The 24,167-nt window shown below is 39.3% G+C and overlaps 1 protein-coding gene across 2 annotated transcripts in view; it reads right to left on the reverse strand.

The window, feature by feature from the left end:
• KCNH7 (potassium voltage-gated channel subfamily H member 7) overlaps window positions 1-24,167 on the reverse strand; it is a 527,395-nt gene that overhangs the window by 83,402 nt on the left and 419,826 nt on the right. The window lies entirely within an intron of this gene.

The raw sequence follows: 24,167 nt of genomic DNA on the forward strand, positions 1-24,167 counted from the left end.
GAGCTCACACACACAAATAATCAGTGAGCCATCACCAAGCTTCACAGTGGGAATTTTATTTTTGTCACTATAGACCATACAAACATAGCGTTTATGGTTGTGACAATAAAGCTCTATTTTGGTCTCGTCTCTCCAGATTACAGTGTGCCAGAAGCTGTGAGGTGTGTCAAAGTGTTGTTGGACATACTGTAACCTCGCTTTTTTGTGGCATTGGAGCAGTAAAGACTTCTTTCTGGCAACTCGACCATGCAGATCATTTTTGTTCATGTATCCTCATATTGTGCTCCTTGAAACAACCACACCGGCTTTTTCCAGAGGAGCCTGTATTTCTCTTGACATTACCTGTGGGTTTTCCTTTGTATCCCAAATAATTCTTCTGGCAGTTGCGGCTGCCATCTTTCTCAGTCTACCTGACCTTGGCTAGTATCAAGATACTGTATCCCCGAATTTTCCACTTCTTAATAAGTGATTGAACAGTACTGACTGGCATATTCAAGGCTTTGGATAACTTTTAAATCCTTTTCCATCTTTATAAATTTTCATTACCTCGCTACGCAGGTCTTTTGACAGTTCTTTTCTGCTCCCCATGGCTCAGTATCTAGCCTGCTCAATGTATCCACGTGAGAGCTAACAAACTCATTGACTATTTATACACAGACACTAACTGCAATTTAAAAAGCCACAAATGTGGGAAATTAACCTTTAATTAACCTTTTTAAACAGTGTGTGTCACCTTGTGTGTCTGTACCAAGGCCAAAAATTCCAGGGTATGTAAACTTTTGATCAGGACCATTTGGGTGATTTCAGTTTTCATTATGATTTAAAAAGGAGCCAAACAACTATGTGATAACAAATGGCTTCATATGATCACTATCCTTAAATAAAAGAGTTTTTTGGCATGATCAGCCACATTTTCAACATCAATGCCAACATTTCACGATTTCTGCCAGGGTATGCAAATTTTTGAGCACAACCGTATGTGCGAGGAATAGGTATCTCTAAAACGTTTGGCCATTTAGTGAAAGTTTAGGCAACTTCAAACACTAAGCACCGACCACCCATGCACATACTGAGCAATTCACGTTAGTACAGTCTGACTGAGCAATTGGGGTTAGGACCACCAAGTGCGCTGTTCAAAAATCAGTATGGCAAGTGTGAGCTAGATAAAAGGCTACACATACACTTGAGGATGATTGTTGGGCATAAAATTCCTGGTCAGTTCTCTCACTGGTAATGTGCTTATTGTAAATAACAGACAAATCTATATTTGGCTGGCATGCAATAATTATTGCAAGTTTTACTAGACAGCGAAATAAAAGAAACCTAAAAGCCAGACTAGTGATGGAGTCCAGACATAATTTATTTACAGTATTCATTGAAATCCAACCATTGTTGGCAATTCTTAAGGGCCCTCTTCACCAGGACTATGACATCACATATAAAACTTGAATTAGCTACAAAACTTTGGCTTTTTAATGGCTACTTCAATACTTGTTTGGGATAGAAGCTCTCTTTATGTGGCCGCTCTTGTAAAAAAAACTGTGCTCTCTTTCATGTATTTCTGTAACACTGTTCCGAGGGCCTAATACTGCTCCCTGAGCACCAGAATGCTGCCATTTACCAGACATACTCATTGGAGCAAGGCTTACCTATAGGCACAGAGGATATCTCCTAAATGTACACCAGTAAGGAGATATTCCAATGTGTAGCAGCCCGTGACGTCACCAGCGCATACGCACTGCACTCTCAATGGAAGACATGCTCTCTATTGAGAGAGCTGTGTCGCAGCTGTGACTCCCGTCATCGTGACTCAGCCATTCAAACAGCTGGAGTCTATAAACCCAGAAGGAAGACTGGGTGAAGATGGAAGCCCTGTCAGCGGTGACAGCGTGCCACTGGAGGGCTTTGTTTTAAGGTATGTCTGTCATAATGTGCTAGTATGCAATGCATACTAACACATTATGACAAAAGCTTGCGGGGGGGACCACTTTGGTTGTTTTTTTTTATGCGGTTTACTACCACTTTATAACTTTGATTTTAACAATTTAATTTTGGAACAAATGGACATCCCTGAACAAAAACAAAATTCACTGTTAAAAATTCTTTTGTTTGAGAAAAAATTCCATCTTGCTCCTTTGAATTTTCATGTCACTGCACCCAAAAAAAATATCGATTTGAACCCACTAAGGAATAAAATAACAAACAAATGTTCTGAAAACAAATATTTTCGAACAATATTCTACTAGTACATGGCCAGATTTATTATGTGTTACTGCAGCTTGCATATTATTGTTGCTCCTTAATATTCCAGGTTCCAAGAGTTTGCTTATTACAAGCAGTAAGAGAGTGATAATTGCGAGCCCAGTTCCTGCATTTCTTTCAGACTGATAATCTTTAAACTCATTAAATAATTCTTGCAAGGTATACAAAATGTGGCTGGCCTTGACACAATAAAACAATGGGCTCTATTTGCTGCAAGACAATCACCATCACAATTCATTAACACCCATTCAAGTGAGAACAAATATTACTACCGTACAGCAACCATGGTAACTTCTACTTACAGAGTGCCGCTAATGCTGCTATAATCTCTTAATTTTTTTGCATAAAGCTCATTAACAGAGAATTGAGCTTTCTGCCACTTCATTAATATGCAAATGGAACATTTTTCTGTATTGATAACAAGTCTTAAAATTTCTGTAAAACAAGACAAGGTTGATTCTTATATTACGTTTAGCCCCAAACCCTCATTACATAGAGCTCTAGCATTTTATTTAAAAAAAATGTATTCTTTCTTTTGCTAAAAGAAAAGTCTAGTGGCTTTATGTGGATTTTACTTTTGTTTTATTTTGGTAAGAACCAGAAACATATACAATGTGAATAATATTCTCTCTTCTCCAGTGAGCTAAATATTCACACTGCAAGTAAATATTAAGTATTCCACAATGCAGCCAGCAGGTGGAGCTTTCAGCTCCTTTTCATGAATTTACTCTGTCCCCTGTCTCACATTGTGTAAACACCCTGCTGGTTACAGAGCTCATTATCTCAAGCTGAAATTTAAACACACAAGTGATAGTGACAGAGCAGTGACTGCACCATTACATCTCTCAGAAAATAACTAACTTATTTACAACCATTTATACTAAGATATTTTTATTTTTAATTATCTTTTAAAAGATTTACACTTTTTTTTATAATTAACTCCGTGATTTACAGCATTTCATGATCATAAGGTATTTATTTTTATACACTGACAATACAGATATTGTGATTCTGTATTTTAATACATTTTCTTATTTTAACCTCTTGTTAATAAGGTTCTGATATTGTTTTACAGTATTTATTTGTGGACCTGATGAAGGGGACCCCCCCCCCCTTTGTTCATATAAGGATTTTTCAAAGTTTATATATGTCTTAGCCCACTTACTGCCACTGACATACATTGTACATAGGTGGCAGCAGGGGGGAGTGAGGTTTTACACACACTCCCAATGACCACAGCTGCTGGGAGTATGTGTAAACCTGACAAGGTGACTGCTAGTGGTCAGATGGAAGTGAATTCTTCCACACACCCTGTTACTGCAGCCCTCCATATATGATGAAAAAATGTTTTGTAAAACTTAAAAAAAGGTGTAGCAAAGCACTTAACCCCCACCCCCACTCCCACATTCATAGATAATTCTAAACTGATGACCTGTAGGGGCTTTTAAAGTGTTGCTTATGGAAAATATAGGGTACTGAAGTTCGTCGCTATTGCTCAGGCATATGCAGGTTTAAAAGAATGACATGTTGGGTATCTATTTATTCAACACAACCTCATATTTTATATTTTATCAAATATTGGGTAATATATTGCATTTACATGTCCTAAAGTTAACTTTTGTGTATTTTGTACTGAAATTTTGCATTTCGGAAACTGCTGCACTGATAGTGTGTGACTAAAAAGTGGGACTACCACTATTTTATTCTTTAGGGTCTCTGCTTTCATCAAATATATAACAATTGGGGGTTTTATATAATCTTCAGACCTAAAATTATGTTTTAAAAGTGTGCAAAAAATGCAATAGCAGTAATGGCAGTAAAAAGGTTAAATCATGTGGCTTTACAACTTTTTAGGCTCTTGTAAAAGCATATTTTTTATTGGATGTTCACTGTATAATAGCTATATTGGGCTCATCAATCACTGCATTTATAAAGCATTTACTGGCAAGATTCACCTAAACTTTCAACGGATAGTTTTGTCATCGTACTCACAGCTGTTTTTTAATTGGAAACGGAAGCCACTGTACCATCAATCCTATTTACTACCCACATTGCACATTTTCCAGTCTTAAGTCATTGATCTGCATTTGAAAGGATATAAAGAAAACTATGAAGTGAGAACGATAGAAATTTGGCCACCTGACATCCCATAATGATGTCACCCTGATATTCCATAATCTCTATGGTACAAAGACCTATCTGGCATTTAAAAATGGCTTTAGTGTGACCTGATAATCTGAGACGTTGCCCCTCTGATTTTATCCACAAACATCTGCAAAACCAATTTTAACTTTTTACATTTCTTCCAATCCTACACCCTGATCTTTTCAAATCTTGTGCTTATCTGGATTAGCTATTTAAAGGTTATGTGACACTATGTATTATTACTGAGAATGCAGCACTTTATTCATCCACAAGATGGAAGCATTCAGCACTTTCACTTTGCCATAGTCCTAATACAAGTACTCAGAGCATTCTGGGAGTTGTAGGCTGGAAGCAGGACTTTCCACACAGTAAACCTGAAGTCAAATTACAAAGCCCATTACAAAGGTAATAACCAAAGAGTGGGACACTATAAAAGAAAAAGCCCAGGAAGACACAGGGGGAGTTGGAGAGAGACATGCCGGGGTAAGGAATGTGTATGTGACTGTGCCGCGCTATGCAGATCCCGACCAAGCCGGGTTAAAGTGAGCTTTACAGAATTGCTGGGGAACCAAGGAAGAGACTGTTGAGCTGAACATTGAGCTGTGAGGACTATACTGAAAAGACCTTTCAGCTGCAGGAGTGCATGTGTCTCAACAGCCACAGTTACTACTCCAGTTGCAACTGATACTTATCTGCATCACCGCAGAGGAACTGGGTGAGAGGGTCGCTGATACATGCTTCATTGCTAAAAGTTACAGTTAGCTCTTGCTGCCATTCAGGCAGCTATGAACACCTCTTAACATTGACCTTTATCAGAGAAAAGAGCGGAGGACCCAAATCTATCAGTGGCTCCTTTGGGGGTAGCTATATATATATATATATATATATATATATATATACATACCTGAGAACAAAAAATTAAATTTATGCTAGCCTGACAAAATTCAAGCTGTGGGTGGTACTGTTAGCAAACTTTGATGATCAAAGAAACTGGGTGGAAAATATTCACTTGAATAGAGACTGTGACCAATCAAATGCAGCCACTGTTCAGATATTCTAACAACCATGGCAGTAGTGACTGTTTGAATACAAAAGCCGGAGGGGAAATGCCTTCATCCATGCTTTTTTGTATGGAAAAGAGAATCTACTGTTAGAAATCCTAACACGTATGACCTTAGATGTGGTGGCTGCATTAGTTTTAATTTTGTAGGCTAGGAATAGTTTTTGTAAGTCAAAAAATACCTGTTGGTTTTACCAAAAATGTAGCGTCCCTGTAACATTCTGTGAACTGACCTGAAAGTAGAAACAATCTTATCTCCCTTCCAAGCTACAGTATCTTAAGTAAACTAAGTAAACTGCAAAATCCCTGACCCCATGTTTTAGAGATGAAGAGAGGAAGAGGTGTTTGTAGTTTACATCTAGAGAGCAACCTGGGCAATACCCAGAGTCCCCACCACAGATACAGTGAGTGAACTTTGCCACACTAGGAGAGGTAGTGTTTGAGGGATTAAGTTAAGTTAAAATAAAGGAAAAAAGAAAACTTATGCAGCCACTTCAACTAAGGACTGGGCACCATAGGCTTTGCTCAGCTCACCCCACTAGAGGTAAGCAGGGCCACTAAACCGTAATATAGCCATAACAATTCCCAAATAATAGTACATAGGCTTCACCTACCAACATGTCATGATTGCTTCAAGTGATAGCCAAAAAGCTAAAAGATAGTAGGGGAATACTATAGATGCTGGGATGAAGCAAATTTAACTGTAACACTAGTAAAAAGATTTACATAACAATTTAGTTTATGATTTTTTAACAAAGTAATTAGGCTATTAAACTGGGGAAATTACTGGTACTTCTCAGTTTAGCATGGGCTATTTGCCACATGCTCAGCGGGGGGGTCTCTGAAGGATGAAAATACATTTTCCTTTAAAGTAAACACTTCAATAATATTTAGAAACCACAACACCTCCTGCACATGAGTGTGGTAGTATAGTAGTAGTTCTTCATATGCATCTGTTAATCTGTGTTGAACAAAGATACTTCAAGCCTTGCTGCCCTCCAAGGACTGGGGGAGTCCCAAAACACAACTAAACAAATACAAACAAGAGAGCGTGCACCAGCCTAGTGCATTAGCCCATGTAACATTTATTATTAATCCGCTTTAAAATATAATCACAAGCCATGTGAAAGATACAGAATATCAAGCTACACATCCATAGCGTGGCTGTTCATCAGACTCAGCGAACTCCAGAGCTCAGGAGAACTCCACCTGGATCCCAGCCAGGCTCTGGTGAAGAGGGTATAGCCCTCAAAGCTGGTGCGCCCTTTTTTGTTTGAATTTTTGTTATAATTATTTATAACATGTACTTACTGGAAATGTTTTCTCTTTAAAGTCTAAAGGGCACTGAAGGACACTCAACAAACTCATGAGCTTGGCTCTGCCAAGATGACATGTTTACTTCCTTGGAGAAGACGGGGATGAGCTGAGGCAGCCAAACAAAACAAAAGTAAAAAAAACATGCATGTGTGTATATATGCCTATATAAAAGAAAGGACATTCAGAGGGTCACTATCTGAAGCTTCCAGCTATCCTCAATTTCAATCATGTAGGTGTTAACTACCAAACAGTAAGAAGTCACTGATGTCAGAGGTTGTTAAGAAAATCTCTAAGGCACTGGAAAAACTCTGCAAGCAAGTCACCTTTTTCCTACACAACGGAAACAGTCTCTATGCTGTATACAGTTTAAACTGTAGCCAAATAAGTCAAAGCAGATCTTGTGGGACAGGATTCAAAGAGATGACATCCATCTCACTGGGAGGCACCTTTGTCTTGGTCATCCCATTGGCTATCAACATAAATGACAGTATACAATGATACAAATTATTCAAGCAACAATAAAGATAATTTGCCTAGATATGGTGCAGAGTGATGTCAGTTTTGAGAATGGAGTCTTCTAAGTATTTTTTTTCCAGCATGCTGAAAAAACATTGAGTGTAGCATTTAATCATTCCCATTTACAATGGCATACGGTAACCATTTCTGAGACTTTGGATCTACTAGTTGTCTAAAAGAATGTGAGTTTTTCACTCTACCATGCTGATCATACTAAACACTGACCATCAATGTACTACAAAAAAGACTTGCCTATATAATGTATTATACATTTTGTGCTGGCAATATAAGGAGTTCTAGACAACAAATGTGTGTTTCAGGGACTTCGCTTGTGTTCCTCCAGAGAAAGGTGTGTGATAAAGCATCTGGTGAGGTTAATGAAAAATGTGTACAAGACAAACCACTCTCCAGAAGAGTCATGTAAAACAGTGAACCTTCTTTGTATTTTTCTGTGGGATACATATTTCTACACTGAGAAAAAAAAAACAAATACTATACCAACAAACAAAGAAAGTATGTTTTAAGACTGGGAATAAAGGGGTTAAAATCTTCCCATAATAAATAAGCTGGAAAATATCTCCTTATCCTCTCAAATTGTAATGCAATGGCCAAATAAAAACCTGAATTATACTACATAAACAACAGGACCATAACATTTGTGGACACCTGACCATCAATTTGAGCTTGTTGGGCATCCCGTTCCTAAACCATTGGCTTTAATATGGAGTTGCCCTACCTCCCCTTGCAACTATAACAGCTTTCATTCTCCTGGGATGGCTTTTCACAAGTGTGTATATGTGCCCATTCAGGCAAAAGAGAATTTGTGAGGTCAGGTACTAGCGTTGGATGAAAAAAACTCAGCTTTCTGTGTCCCAGTTAATCCCAAAGGTACTTAGTAGTGTTAAGTGATGGATTCTATGCAGGTCACTCAAGTTCTTCCACACGAAAGTCATAAAACCATGTCTTTATGGACCTGGCTTTGTGAATAGGAGTTCAGTTGTGCTAGAACACAAAATGGTCTTCCCCAAACTGTTGCCACAATTGTTGGAAAGACACAATTTCTTTGTATGTTGTAGTATTACCAGTACCCTTTACTGGAAACACTTGTACCCAATAATTTAGAAGGGTGTCCACATACCCTTGGCAATACAGGGTACATATGTAATCACATACCTGTTACTGTGTACTAGTAATGCATTTAATACATACAAAAACACAAAAATACCCCTAGTAAATGTTATAACAATGGTTCTATCAGCACATGCAGCTGCTTTGAGGCCTAGGAGTTGGAGGAGGCCACATTAGCAAGGCTGTTAGGCAAATTAAACGTACTGTAAAAAATCTGTGTGCTTGTGAACATAACACAGATCCAGTTTTGTATCATAAAGGATGATTGGGGGGTGTAACTGCTGTTGACACAGACCTTGTATCCATGTGGAGGCAACAGTCTAAAAAAGTTTCCGTCAGAAGCACATGAGGAGTCTTCAGGATTATGGTTGCTAGTTCGAAACCCCCTTTTCTATTACATTGCTAGAACATGATCATGAATATTGACTGCAGGACAGCTAAACAAGGAAATAGGATTTAGGTTTTAGGCAGCAACATAAAATAATGGGAAATTCCAACAGTCCCTCATCTCATGGGACATTTCTTACCATAGGCAGAATGACTCCAGTAGGAAAATGATTGAACACAACAGTCTTATTATACAGTTTTAAATAATTTTCCTTTTTTTTATTAAAAGTGATAAAAGTTCAAAACTGCAAATAGGCATTTGTGTGAACGACATAAGTAGGAAGCCATTGTTGATTTCCAGAAAATGCTAGTTGCCTGGGAGTTGTAAGGACCACCCCCCAGTATTTTTTAAGCCACTGACCTGGAACAAGTATGCAGTAAAACATCCAGCGAAATAAGACCATATCATCTGCATACTTGTTCCAGATCAGTAATTAGGGCATATTAAAGGGATAAGATTGTGTGACATAGTGTTGACCTCCATGTTTTTTCCACTGTACAGGGTTCCTTTAAAGCCCTCTTCTGGGATCATAAAATCCATATACCCATCATCCTGTCCTGCTTTCCTACTAGCATATTGCCAGCTGCTACTGCTCACCTCCACCATCAAAGGAGCAAGCTCTAAAATTCTGAGCAATAACATCAAGGGAGAGAAAGCGCATGTGCAGAGGTATAAATCAGAGAAAGAGAATGCATATGCAATTTTTTGGGTCAACTATGTCTTTAATGAGTACTGGCTCAAATTTCTCCCTTCCAGAGCATCATCACATTGGTTTTTACGGTGCTTGTGGCCACGCCTATGTACCATGGAAACACTGTGACACTGTGCAGCCCAGCTGCCTACATCGTAGCCATCCTTTCTGGGGCAGTTCCATTTTGGGAGTTGCTATGCTAGTCCTGGGAGTATAATGGGTAGGAGTGAGCTAATGTGGCATGTGTAGCATGCTACCTGCTGCACATTTGTGGGAGTGGCCAAAAAAGTAGACAGTCAATAAAGTGAATGTTGCTTCACAGTGTATGGCTTGTTGTGTGCCATCTTCCTCCCTTTTTTACACAAAATAGGGAACACTGAACAAATTGTGTAATTATGTTAAATTGGATTATTCAATAAACAATGCATTCTATAAGGTGCAAGATACCCTTCTCCTAACCTTTTCTCACAGAACAAACTGAGCATTCTGTACCTTAAGAGGTGGTGGTGGTTATTTTGGAGGGCCTGGGTGTAACAGACAAACAAGAGAATACCACAGTGCATCAGCATAATGTAGAGCTGCAATTTAATATAATTACAACCAATAGTAATGTGATACAAATAATGTTGCAACACAAATAAAACAGTGTCTCCTAACCGCCTGCCCTCCGCCCTATAGCAGTTTTATTGCTACAGTGCGGCCACTCTGTGCAGAATCACATATATATATGTGTGTGATTCCGCATTTTTGGGTAAGTGGCACGTGCGCCATCCTACCTGTGCTGTCATTGGTTCCTGTAGCTGTTAATCACCGGGTCCCAGCAAGCGATTCATGGCCAGGGACTCGGCAATCAGTGGAGATTAACAAAAGTGTGTTTGACCTTGATTATTGATTAAGGTCCAGTTCAGGAGGTGAGCACATATGGTTCACAGGGTGTTATGCATGTGACACGTGGGTGATCTGTTGCAGTAAAGACTGTGATATCTGGAATTCACTGGTGGTTGGCCACATATACATGTTTATAGACTTTTTTTGTTTATGATTTTGAGACACTGTTTTAGTTGCGCTGCATCAATATTTGTATCATATTTTGGAGGGGTGAAAACGCTTAATGGTGCTGGGCAGCAACCCTGGTTCACAGATTTGTGAGTACGTTGATTTGTTTGTGATTTATGCACATCAGATTTATATGTCACAGAAAGTTTATAGTATTTTGCATTAATAGTGACTGCGCAGATTGTCTTTTACTTTCCACAACCAATAGTAATGCACTCACATGTAAAAAACAATAAATCAACTTATCTGATGTTGGAAGTCCAGGTGATTTTACTTCATGTGGCCAGCAGAGAGTTCTGTGATCTTGTCCCGCACTGAGAAGCCAGGACGCAGTACATTGTTTTGTAGATTTATAATTAACCGATTACATATAGATTCATAGACTCTTACCTCTCTTACGGCCTAAAAAGGGTGTTTAGAGCATTTTAAAGCAGTTGTTTTTCTTTTAATACTGAATATAATAGACCCTAGCAGCTATTAAAAAATTCTTGTCCAAAATGGATTATGTTGCTGTGGGCATTAGGGCGTTACATTTTGTTCAGAATCTGCATTGTTTTTTCAATTCTGCACTGCCAGGCTGGCAGCTGAATAACTGCTATACATACACGCACTCATATACATACATATACACACTCAGATACATATATACATATACACACTCAGATACATACATATACACACTCGGATACATACATACTTAGATATATACACACATACCCTCAGATACACATACACACACACATTGAAACATACAAACAGTGTTGGGACATGGTCCAGTTACAAGAGGGAAGATGGCAAACCGCGGTGTTGTCCCCCCCACCTTCTGTGTACTCACTCAGATCACACCTCCTCGGCAAAGTGCCCACCGGGAATGAAGGAAGCTTCTCCTTCTTCCTGTCTCAGGTCATGTGAAATGTCACTTGACAAGGGGAGACAGGAAAAAGAGCAGTCTGCCCTCACTCCCCAGTAGTGCTGTGCTTCAACAGGGGTATGTCTCTTCCGCTCAAAGCAGGATGCCCAAGCACATGTGCTGGGATAACTGAACTGCTGCGCATGTGCAAGAGTGACGTCATTTCACGCAGGCCAATGAAGACTGCTGCAACCCAGCACACAGAAGAAGCCTGGTAGAAGATGCTGGTGCCAGCGAGGGACGTCAGACCATTAAAGGGAAGGTAAGTATTGGGACTTCAAAGCTAACCTTGAGAATAAAAGCTGCTGGGCATTAAGGAAGTAGAAATATAACTGGTCTATTGGTAGGATCAACATTTAATGACAATTTTTACAGAAAGACTATAGTGGTTTTTTACAGAAAAACACTATAGGGTGAATTCAATAAATCCCTAGCAACACTTTTCTGGTGCTATGGCCCTGTGCCAGATTCAAAAATCCTTTTTGGTCTCTTGACACTTATGGCAGATTCAGGTGTATCTCAATAGCACCACTTTTACAAAGTGGAGTTATTATTGCACCCGATTGAAAAATAATTATAACGAAACTGGAGATAATTAAGACCAACTGTAAGTTGACTTACAGAGATAGGCAGAGTACGAAGTTGTTTCAGGTAAAAAATTTACCACCACTACCTTCTCCCCTCTCTACCTGTCACTTGTTGTTGAATTTGCACTTAACTCATTAAAATCACAATTTCTTATTCTGTCCTTCCCCCTCCCTCTTGCACAAATGCTGAATAAAGGTATTCTAAGTTTTACTTGTGAGTTGCTTTTTATTCTGCAAGGCCCCAATGCCTCCTGGAACTGCTACATCACAGCTATCCTAGGAGGCAATGTGCTACTAAGTTGCAGTATGTACCCACACACAGCATGTTTCTGCACATGCTCACAAATACTGCAGTGTGCTTTAGTGCCCATTTACAGAAGCTAGTGGCATTTCCGTGCATGCATGGGAAATCTGCTACGCATGGGCAGATGTGCCACTGGTCCATGCCAGTTCCTTAATGCCCGGACGAGACTGATGGGGCATCTGCCTATGCACTGTTTTTTTCTAAAAGGGGAGGTTATTTAGGAGTTAAGTTCCACTCTCAGGTCACTAACCAATGACGCTCAGTGGGTGGAGACTGATGGGAAAGGGGAGACACGTGCTCCCAATCAAATTCGATCACTCCTTTGTGATTATTAGCAGGTAGTGGACGGATTCCATAGCCAAAAGCAGGCTATTGGCTAAGGACCGCCCAGTGCATGCTGTCAATCACAAAGGAAGTGTACCTGATATATGCCTGTGAAGCCCCATCAGGCTCCGCCCACCCAGCTACATAATTCTCTTCTTCTCTACATGACAGCTACAGTAGCACGAGGAAGCACAGCTGAACTGAGGATGGACCAAAACCAAGCAAATGGTGCAAGACAGGAGCTTCCAACTCATCAACCAGTGAACAAGTAAAGGGGGAAGGCAGAGAAAATGAATAAGCTATAAATAAATCTACAGATTCCTTAATAACCCCAGAAAGTCCATGTAAATGAGTACATAAAGTCTATATCTTGGCCCACTCAACACCAGTGGCTGCTCCTCATAAGAGTGAAGTAATCATCCTGACCATCCACCTTGCGGACCAATGAAGAGCAGTGTTTTAAATCATGCTTTGTTCTTACAGCCAAAAGTGACTTGCCAATTGTAAAAACTGTGCTCATGCTAATGAGCTGAGAATGGAGTATTTGTACTGACAGTCCAATCTCAGCGCACCTGTACTTGGTGGTGCATGTTGATATATATGTTTACAATAGGTACATGAATCTGTCGTCTACACCGACATTTGTCGTGTGGAGGCATAATGAATTCTAAAGAGTGTTTAAGGCCCTTTTCACACTAGTGGATCTATAGGGTCTGCCTCTCAGTTTTTCAGATGGACACTATCGGACCCTTCATTGTCCTCTATGAAGCAGCGGGTGTAAACAGACAAGTGTCTATTTACATCTGCTGACATCCAATCCGATTTGCTAAAAACAGACGAATAGGGATCTGTTCCCTTTCTGTCTAATGAATCGGATGGCAGTCGAGTATAAACAGACAGGCAGTCCATTTACAATAGACGGCCCATAAAGGAGAGTGGGCTGTGTATGTGTCTGCTCTGCATAAGTGGAGTGAACACAAACCAGCCACCCGCCTACTTAGCAGGGATCAGAGGACAGATCCCCTGTTGAGCAAGTGAACTCCTAGCGGAGTCCAATCCGTATGAAAGGAGCCGTAGATATTCTTTATGAATTTCTCTGTATACCCTTCATCATTCATAAATGGCAATGCCAATTTCCCTTACTAATTTATAGAATATAAATTCAACAGGACTACAGGTACATCTCCCTTTTCTCTATATTGGCACTGCCAGTGTATGTCTAATAATAATATTATATTACAGGCACCTCGCCCTCCCACCTGGGCCTAACAGAAAAACAGTTAAAGCTTCTGGAGTCATTCAAATGAACTGCTAATAATGTCACAAAAATGTAATGAAATACAATGCAAATAGTTCAGTATTATTTACATGATATTAGGGATGTAATCATGTTAATGAATGCTGATCTATTTGCTTGCCCGTATCAGTATTACATGATGAAATTACATCTTACTAAAATACATTCATGCAGGCTAAATTGCAAGCTAGTCTTGAACAAGAAAAGGAAAATATCAAGACATGCAGACAGAGACACACCAGAAAAACAATACTAATGAAGATCAGTGGAAATCTTTAATTAATGGACCACTAAATCCGAAATCACGCTGCTATGAAAGCTAACAACAAATGTATTAAAGTACTCAGTAAATATGTTCACATACTGGAGAAGGATCAACTCGTGCTAGTTTTTACTGTCCAGACTGTATGAGGTTGACAGGGTATACTATGCTCTGGTGCATCCAGCCTGCTTTGAATGTTGGCACGTGTGTCAAACTATGGACAGGGATGATAGTTCTTCTCAATGATGTCTCTTGAGACATGCTTCAGGTTTCAAAGCAGGACAGTAACAGCAGAGGCTAGAAATGGGGCACTGGCCATCGAAAGTACGGCAAGAACATTAGATCATACTTTAAAATGTGCTATACAGCATGGTGCACTTTAATGTTCTCCATTAAAAAGCACCACCACGCTGAAAGGATTTTTTTTTTTAACTTTTTGTGGCTTATGGTAGGATTCTTAATAGTCTTAGGTCTTGGCTTTAAATATAAGCAAATATTAACAGAGGTCAAAGTGCATTCTCCATACACTTTATTCCTATGGGAAACCCAGCAGGAGGTGCAAAGCACAGACCTACTGTATCCATTGTGTAAGGGAACCCTGCCCATTCTTTTGTATTCCCACACTGATGCTTTAACAGAATGTTTGATGCTGCATAGACGATTTAAATTTCAACTACCTCTTTCTATTCATGTATAGCAACTTTTCAAAATCTATTTCAACTTTGCTCTGCTTCCACAACCTGCTAATTCCATTGAAACAAAAATGTAGGCCCATCCTTTGTTAAATGATAGAAGCCCGGAACACCAGACCTGTTGGTTAGCATTCCCATGGATGCCCCCTTCTATGCAGGGATCAGTCCATATGCTCTTGAGGTGGGTGCTTGAAGATAAATGGGCCACTTCAAAATACCAACCAGATGGGATGTATTGATTTTGCATTTTTTTTAAAAATAGATCTAAAGCCAAAATGTTTTGAGTGGAGAAGGGTTAAAACATTTTTTTATGTATCCCATTGGGTAATTATCCTTTATTACCAGTCCCTAAAACACAACAGGAAGTAAGGTGAAATTCCTGCAACGTTAAACAAGTGTTTCCATTTCCAGTGTTTGCCCTCTATTTCTCTTTCAGTGACAACTTAAATTTTTGATTTCCCATCACGTTCTTTCTCAGTGACAGTGGTCACCAGGACCAATAGTGGAGATGAATCTCTGAAGCAGGGACAAAGACAGTAAATATAATAATGATCAAGGTTCTAACCCTTCTCTACTCTATCCAAAACTAATAAAAAAAAAAGTTGGCTTTATATACTTCTTAATGAAAGAAATATTTAAATGAAAAAAGAACATAACCATGGAAACTAGGATGTAAGATTCTCCCAGAATCTCCATTTACCAGAATAAATCTTCATGAGATTCACTCATACTGGAGCTGGAAACTGCAGACGGGATGTTTTGCTACATAAATTTTAATTGTGAGTAGAGCAATAACCCCAACATGAGACAAAGAAGATAAAACAACTCATCCGACTAGTATAATTTTTTTTGTGGACTGATTATCGGAGAGTGGTGTTTCTTTTTTTAGTAACGTCATGATCCAAAGAGCCTATTTATCAGATCATTGGGCAGAAGACAGCAACTTATCTTCCTCACAGGTGGGCAGAATACAAACCACTGTGCAATACCAAACTATTCTGAGGCCAATGCTCAGCAGTTCTGGCTTTTATTTCTGGCCCCCCTCTTAAAGCACATGCAGAATGATAAAGGGCATATGGGATGGTATCAGCATAGAATGTGGCCTACAAGACTGTGGCTCCCCTTTCTATGGTATGCCTGGTGCTAGCAGCTTGTCATTAAAATGGTTAACCTAAAGGACAACTAAACAGACAAATATAAGTGTTAGGGAATGGGTTCACCTGCCAAAATATCTGTAATAGTGCATATATTTGTAAGGTATATCCATGGCATATTTTTAAAAGCTGCTGACAAGCAGGGTTTTTATAAGTATAAAAGGGATGTTAGTGGTTTCTTCTGTCATAAATGCTTCCCCCTGCCTGTCAGTGGTAATGTGATCTGAGCCACATATGCACAGCTCAGATGACATTTATGGCACCCGCTGTGCCGTGGTGATGTGACTCCATGCACTGGAGTGACGTCATCGCAATTCGGTCATTCAAGAGAGTGTGAGTGGCTTACAGGTAAGTCTACCATAATGTGCAAGTATGCAGTACACATTAGTGCATTATGGCAAAACACTGCAGGAAGGCTATTTTTTAAATTTTTTGGCCGAGTTGACTACAGGTTTAACATCATTATAATGATGATATATGCTGTCAGCTTTTTGCCTTCTGTAAGCACATCTAGATACAGCTATTAAACCACCAATGTGGGTAAGACATAGGACAAGAATAGAATGGAGAACCAAGAACCTTTTGGTGGATTTAGAGAGAATGAACAGCGATTATGTATTCATTTGTTAATAAATATATAACTTTACCTAGCAAGGCAACATAGATTTTATGTTTAGTGGCCTCCTTTAAAAACCAATAAAAAGATATTTTGAGACTGTATAATCAGACAGGCACATCAATACCAGAAATAAATAGTAGCATGGCTTCTGTCACTTGGGCAGAATAATAAACGTGTATAAGGCAGACTACATTAATTCTAGCCCACACATGATGTCACTGAGATTCTTTATGCAGAGATTTTTTATGTCCAGTTTTAATATTTTGGTGAGGAAACAACCTTACTTATTGAATGGCTAAATAAATCATGTTTGAAGGATCGGTAAAGGAAAGGATGTTATTAAATAGACTGCAAACATATATTAAAAATTGGTTGATGCAAAAGAACTCTTAATATAATTCACAGATACATTTGTATACTTTTGATGAATTTGTCAGAATTTTAAAATAAAGATGGTTTAGAGGAGAGGTATAACTTTTAAAACGCATTTAGCTTTTCCGTTATTCTCAGCAGTATCAAATGCAAATAATACATTTTAAAGGACAACTATATGTTTGCTACAAGTTGTACTTTAAAGCATGTCCTAACCCCCCCTGAGTGCAGCCAACCTGGTCCATTACTTACTTCTGTCTCCATTCTGGCAATCTTCACTATGAGGCTCAAATGGAAACTGCACAGCCTTTATACGTAAAGGCTGCTGTGTTTCGTCCATCCTGTGCATACGTGCTGCTGCCCCATTCATCAATATTGGGAGCTGTACTCATTTCAGCCTCTAGTAGTACTTCAAAGTATAGCTCTCCTTATAAGTGTAGCACCCTCCTAGATAGGTTGCTAGGATGATTAGGTACATTTAGTTCTTTTTGGCTTCTCTGTAATCAGTAGAGCTGTTAGTGATAGCTTTGGGTTGTTCTGGACTTCACTGGCTGCAGGTTTGAATGTTTCCCCTGCCTTCTGGAGTATTCTAGAATGTAATGGATTGGAAAAAGCAAATCGGCAGCCTTAATATTTACGTTGTCTCAGCCAATCACTTGGGGATGGTGCCCAGTAGGTAGCTGGAGGATACATAAACATTATGTGGACTGGGGCAGCCCTGCTCTTATCCACTATGAGTAGTTCCAAAATTGAAAAGCTGCTGCCCTTCTGGGCAGCCCAGCTGAAGTTAACATGTGCTCATCGAGGTCCCAGCTAGGTCACAGCTGGAGGGCCTATTTTTTCAAGGAATCTTTGGAACTAATAGAGGGATTTCACTGAGAATATAGTCTGAAGAGCTCATGGGTGAATGTCTGGCTGATATTGTAAGGAGGCATCCAGGGACATTATGAGTACATAACTGGCTCTAGGATCCTGTTTGCTGTTTTCCCTCATGGTTGCTCGGACTGCTCCAGTGGTTGCTCGGACTGGGACAATTCTTACGTCTCAGTGCTATCCATTCCCTTGGCTTCTGCTGTCCTCTTGCTACTGCTACTTTTGCTGGAGTGTCCCATAGCTCCCTGCACCCCACCCAAGTTTATTCAGCAATAAATCTCAAAAAGACAATCCCCGTAGACTGATCATTGAGCCAGAGTGAGTGACTGTTGCTGTGTGCCTGGCTGCCTCTATACTAACCTGGGAGAAGAACCTGCAGCAATCACATAAGAATGAACAGGTCCACAGTGTGCACAGGATAAAGAGGGCACTCTTGGAAGGTATATTATGAAAAAAACAGCATTATTCAGGTGTACAATAACAATTAATGTGTTTCCCAAATACATGTGCTTCAACATATAAATACATGTAAAACACAAATAAAATACAGTCTCATATGTGTAACCTGTGACATCCAAATAATGTGTATTTCCTAAGAATCTTCTTGTTTAAATAGTGTTTAAATCTTTTGTTAAAGAAGGTTACAGTATATGATCTTTGATCCACTAATGCAAGTCTTCTTTCGTTTCTACCTTCTCTTCACAGCTCCAGTGGTATTCAGTATGACCCCAGTTTGAATCAGAACAGCATGTAACATTCAAACTGGGTTCATGTTTAGTTTATTGACTTTCTCACGGCCCCCCGAGGAAGTCAATAGATGAACTATGTAGGACGTGACTTATGGTAATACATCATTTCCTGTTTGCTGTTGGATCCTGATGTCTGCTGGGCGTTTGTTACTGCAATAGGCACCATCTTGGATACCAAGATTGTGTGATACAATTAAAATTTGAAGTCTGCTTGTAACATTAGGGTTGTGATGCACTTTTAAAATGTAATTGTGATTTTATTCCTTTGCTGAGCCAAATAAAAAAAATCAGTATTACACTAATTAGTTCCCCTTCTAACTTGCTCTTCTGATTCAAACTGGGTTTATACCTGAATACCTCTGGAACTGTGAAGGAGAAGTGAATACTACAGAAAAAAATTGCTGGATCAAGTATCATGCTGTACTATGACCTTCTGTAACAAAAGATCATGGGTATCTGGTGAGTGCACCATTGAAGATAGAAGGGAGATTTTTTTTTTGGCATTTCACATTATTTGAGTATCACGTTACGTTCTTTGGATTTTATTTGTGAAAAAAATTATTATTGCATAGCTGGGTGCACCTGATTTTTGTGAGTGATTTTTATGGAGTGAAAATAATTTTTTTTTCTTAATATCATTTCAAAGTAGACTGTTACTGTAAAATAGCAGCTTTCACAAGTAATATACACTCACCAGCCACTTTATTAGGTACACGTTGCTAGTACCGGGTTGGATCCCCTTTTGCCTTCAGAACTGCCCTAAATCTTTGTGGCATAGATACAACAAGGTATTGGAAACATTCCTCAGAGATTTAGGTCCATATTGACATGAGCTACTGTTGCCTTTCTATCATCTCGAACCAGTCTGCCCATTCTCCAATGCCTCCAACATCAACAAGGCATTTTCACCTACACAACCGCTCACTGGATATTTTCTATTTTTCGGATCATTCTCTGTAAACCCTAGAGATGGTTGTGCATAAAAATCCCAGTAGATCAGCAGTTTTTGAAAAACTAAGACTAGCCCGTCTGGCACTAACAACCATGCCACGTTCAAAGTCACTTAAACCCTTTCTTCCCCATTCTGATGCTCGGTTTGAACTTCAGCAAGTCATCTTTACCTCATCTTGATGCCTTAATGCATTGAGTTGCTGCCATGTGATTGGCTGATTAGCAATTTATGTTACCAAACAATTGAACAGGTGTACCTAATACAGTAGCCGGTGAGTGTAGGTCTATTCATACACAGTGATATATTTTTGGGTTTCATAAATTTGATTTATACAACTTTTTGTTAATATAATGTGTGTGTGTATATATATATATATATATATATATATATATTTACACACACACACACACACACTATATTGTATACACCAATCAGCCATAACTTTATGACCACTCAACTTATATTGAGTAGGTCTCCCTTTTGCTGCCCTAAAAGCCCTCACCTGTTGAGGCATGGATGCTACTAGACCTCTGATGGTATGCTGAGGTATCTGGCACCAAACCACAGATCTTTATGTCCTGCAATTTGCGAGATTGAGGCTCCATAGATTGGACTTGCTTTTCCAGCACATCCGACAGATGCTCAATTTAAAAGACAGCTGGACAATTTGAAGGCTAATCAACATCTTGAACTCATTGTTGTGTTCCTCAAATTATAACCATTTATGCAGTGTGGCAGGGTGCATTATCTTGCTGTAAGAGGCTACTGCCATCAGGGAATACCGTTTCCATGAAGGGGTGTACTTGGTCAGCCTCAATGTTTAGATAGGTGGTACATATCAAGTATCATCCACATGAATGGCAGGAGCCAAGGTTTCCCAACAGAACATTGCCCAAAGCATCACACTGTCTCTGCCAGCTTTCCTTCTTCCCATACTGCATCCTGGTGCCATCTCTTCCCTACGTGATGCACACACCCCCGGCCATCCACATGATATAAAAGAAAACATGATTCATAAGACTGGGCCACTTTCTTCCATTGCTCTGTGGTCACGTTCTGATGCTCACATACCCATTGTAGGCTATGGACACAGATCAGCATGGACATCCTGACTGGTTTGCGGCTACACAGTCTCATACATAACAAACTGCCATTTTTTAGGATTTCAGTACATCAACTTCATGTTTACTTGCTGCCTAATACTTCTCACTGACTTTCAGGTGCCAATGTAGCAAGATGATCAATGTTATCCACTTTACCTGTCAGTGGTCATAAAGTCATGGCTGATTGTGCATGGTGTATTTATACTGTATATATTGGCTAGTACAGTGTAATGCACATATAACTGCTTTTGATAGGCTGTTCACCTCCGGACAGGACCACAACATAACATTTCAGTGGAATGATGGCAAAGGTAAGTACTGGACCAGGTGGGCTGTACTGAAAAGAGTGATGGCATGCCTTAAAGGACAAAAGTACAGTTGTCCTTTAAAGAAATTCTGTATGAACTATAGAGAATTCCACTACTGGCCTCCTTCTAAAAATACTATTTGCCTGGCTGTCTGGCTTTAATACTTGAGACCCTTGCTTGCAAAAACTGTATAGATCTAGAGAGTCAAAGTGCAATCAAAGGTAATTTCGTACTTATCCTGACATGGGACGAGCTTCAGTCTCTAGTCAATTTAAGTGAGAAAGAGGCCCTTGTCTCTCAACATTGGGACTAGGTGCAGTGCAAGGCTGGGGAGGGAGAGCTTGGCATTTGGCTCCCACAGATTTTGGTAGGGTTATATGCTATATTCAGGGTCCGCAGACTTTTCAGTGGTATTGCTGAACCTTTCACGTACTGAAGTTAGTCTGGATTGCTCATCCCAAATCCTTTCAAAAAACATATTTAGACATGTTGTAGGCCTAATTGCTAATACTAAATGATCTAGATTCTTTTTGCTTCATGAAACAGGTTCTCTTACCAGGTTACAGAAGAAAGTGTGACTTTTATGGCCATGGACATTTTGTGAGAAGATAATGGAATAGGTTATCGTGTACCCAGTATTACTGTTTATGCCTCAGGAACCATCTTTCCATTATAAACTGTTCAGATTAAATGTGCTGACAAACTGTTTTAACAATTGTAATCTCTACACTACTAATGTACTGCTGTACTGTTGTAATTGGGTATAAACACTCCTAATGAAACATATGTATTCGTCACTTTCCTTCTAAAGAAGAGTGTTTATGTACGTGTCAATAAGCTTCCTTATTATTCAATCATTGACTAAACTCCACATCCAGTCAGGAAAAAATAAGGAAATCATTGGATCAAAATAACAGCCATGGAACCAGCATTTTCAAAAGGTGGGTTCAGCAACAGCAACCCTCATACTTCTTTAGGGCAGACTTCCTTTAAAATTAAAAGAGCAGTTATTTTAAAACAATGTACATACCTTGCTAAAAATTTTGTTTTAGGTGTGGTTACATTTACATACATATTTGTGAATAGTATTAATAGCTCTTTTGAAAGTAGAGCTAACTGGTATAGACTTACAGACATAATTCTCCATTTTAAAGGCTTATTCACGTTTACCCAAAAACTGCCTATGCGGGTAAGGGGTGCCTGTAGAAAAAATCAAACTGTGCAGCTCTGACTAATGTTGGATAATGCCCTTGCTATAGTTTAGGTTATTTACATACCTACCAGCATGGGCGAAAAAACCTCCAGATATAGCGCCCTCTAGTCTGGCCTTGTTGCTAGGACACTGGTAAGAGCTAAGACAATCCCAGACATGATGGTTAACCCCCACCATCACCGAAGCAAGCTCTAAAATCCCTGCACATGCACGGTTAACTATCGATTCCATCACAGCACTACTCATCTCTCAGTTACTGCAACAGGAAAGAGTGAGTGCATGTGAGGGCTTTGAGTCAGAGAAAAAGTTTGCTCCCGTAAAGGTTATCAGTAACAGTTGGGAGTGTCTTGGCAACGTCCTGACAACAAGGCACGATGGGGTTGGGGGTGCCATTTCTGGGAATTTTAAGCCAGGTTTCGGTTAAGTAGATGTCCTACATCTATTCCAAGGGTATATTACAACTTTAGTCAGAGCTGCACAGTTTGTTTTTATCTTATCTGCATAGACAGTGAACTAACCATTTAAATGAACAGTCTGGTCCAGTAATAGCTATTCAAATAATTTCCTCTATTCTACCCTAATGTAAAGATAATCAGAATGGTTGTTTGGGGCAACTTGAAGCATTTAAGAGAGCGTATTCTTCGGGAACATATGTAAACAGGATTCAGTGAGTCCATATTGTCAGTCAGTCTCAAAACATCTTACTTTCACTCTGCATAACCTCCAACTGTCCCAGTTTTGGTTAAAAAGTTTGGATGTTTTGATCGAGGGCTCAGGGTGTAGCAGAAATTGAACTGTGATTTGTTCAAAATGTGGGTGTTAGTCTGGGATGAGTTCCAAACAGTGAACATAACAAATCTTAGGACATTGGGAGGCATGCATCACTCAGATTCATGCAACTAATGGCTTAAAGAGGTTCTCCAAGGGATGTTGTTAAAAGAATCTAAGCCCTCAACTCAATATTATCCAAGGGCTGTTTGACATTTGAGCCATAATCTAAAAGAAGCCATCTGAGATATAGTAATTTTAAGAAGAAATGCTATATGCTATGCACATATGAAGACCTATCTTTATAACTAATCCATTTCAGCAAAGGTAATTTCAGATATGTACTCAAACTTTAAAAAAAACACCCTGACATTCATATGAAAGTTAAATCTGAAATCTATCCCAATTTTTTTTTTTAGTTTTGAGTGGAATGAGGTGGGGTTTGGTCCTGCATAAGATATTCATTGCTGTCCATGAACATGGGGGATAAAGAGGGGGCTCAGGAGCTTACATCAAAACAAAGCACTGATGGTTACAAAATATTAGGAATATTGTGTTAGTTCCTTGCACGGAGGTACAGACCTGGTGAGGAATCACGCTTGTCTCAATACATAACTAGGAAGAAAATTTTGAGTTTTTCACTGTAAAATCTAATGCTAGCAAAAACATAGGATAGCACGGGGACAGGCTAAAACTTCTGTCAAGTTTGTGTCCCTAGTAAGATAACTCTTCATTTCTCATCCCATTGACAGTGATTCAGAGGGACAAGAAGTGATGGGAAATCTCTCAATGAAGATGCAGATAGCAATAAAAACACGTATCTAAGAAAAGAGGGACAGAACCTCTGACTTTTTTTTTTTCACTATCTGAGCTCTCCGGCTTTGATGACTCCAATTTCCGCCATTTACTGTCCCTTTGTCACAAAAAAAGGGAGCGGAAAATCAACCCAAGGATATCTAAGAAAACAATAAAAAGGTGGCAAACATTATTATTGTCTTACTTATTGTAAGTAAAAAAAAAAAAAAGACATAAAAAGTTTTGACAGGAGTTTAACCCAGTGATACATCACTAAACATTCCCCTGTAAATAACCTGGTTTACTTTTTTCCTAGAAACCT

The sequence above is a fragment of the Staurois parvus genome, unplaced genomic scaffold (assembly GCF_062004578.1).
Source record: "Staurois parvus isolate SC_StPar_1 unplaced genomic scaffold, SC_StPar_1.0 ptg000031l, whole genome shotgun sequence".
Classification (NCBI taxonomy): Eukaryota; Metazoa; Chordata; class Amphibia; order Anura; family Ranidae; genus Staurois; species Staurois parvus.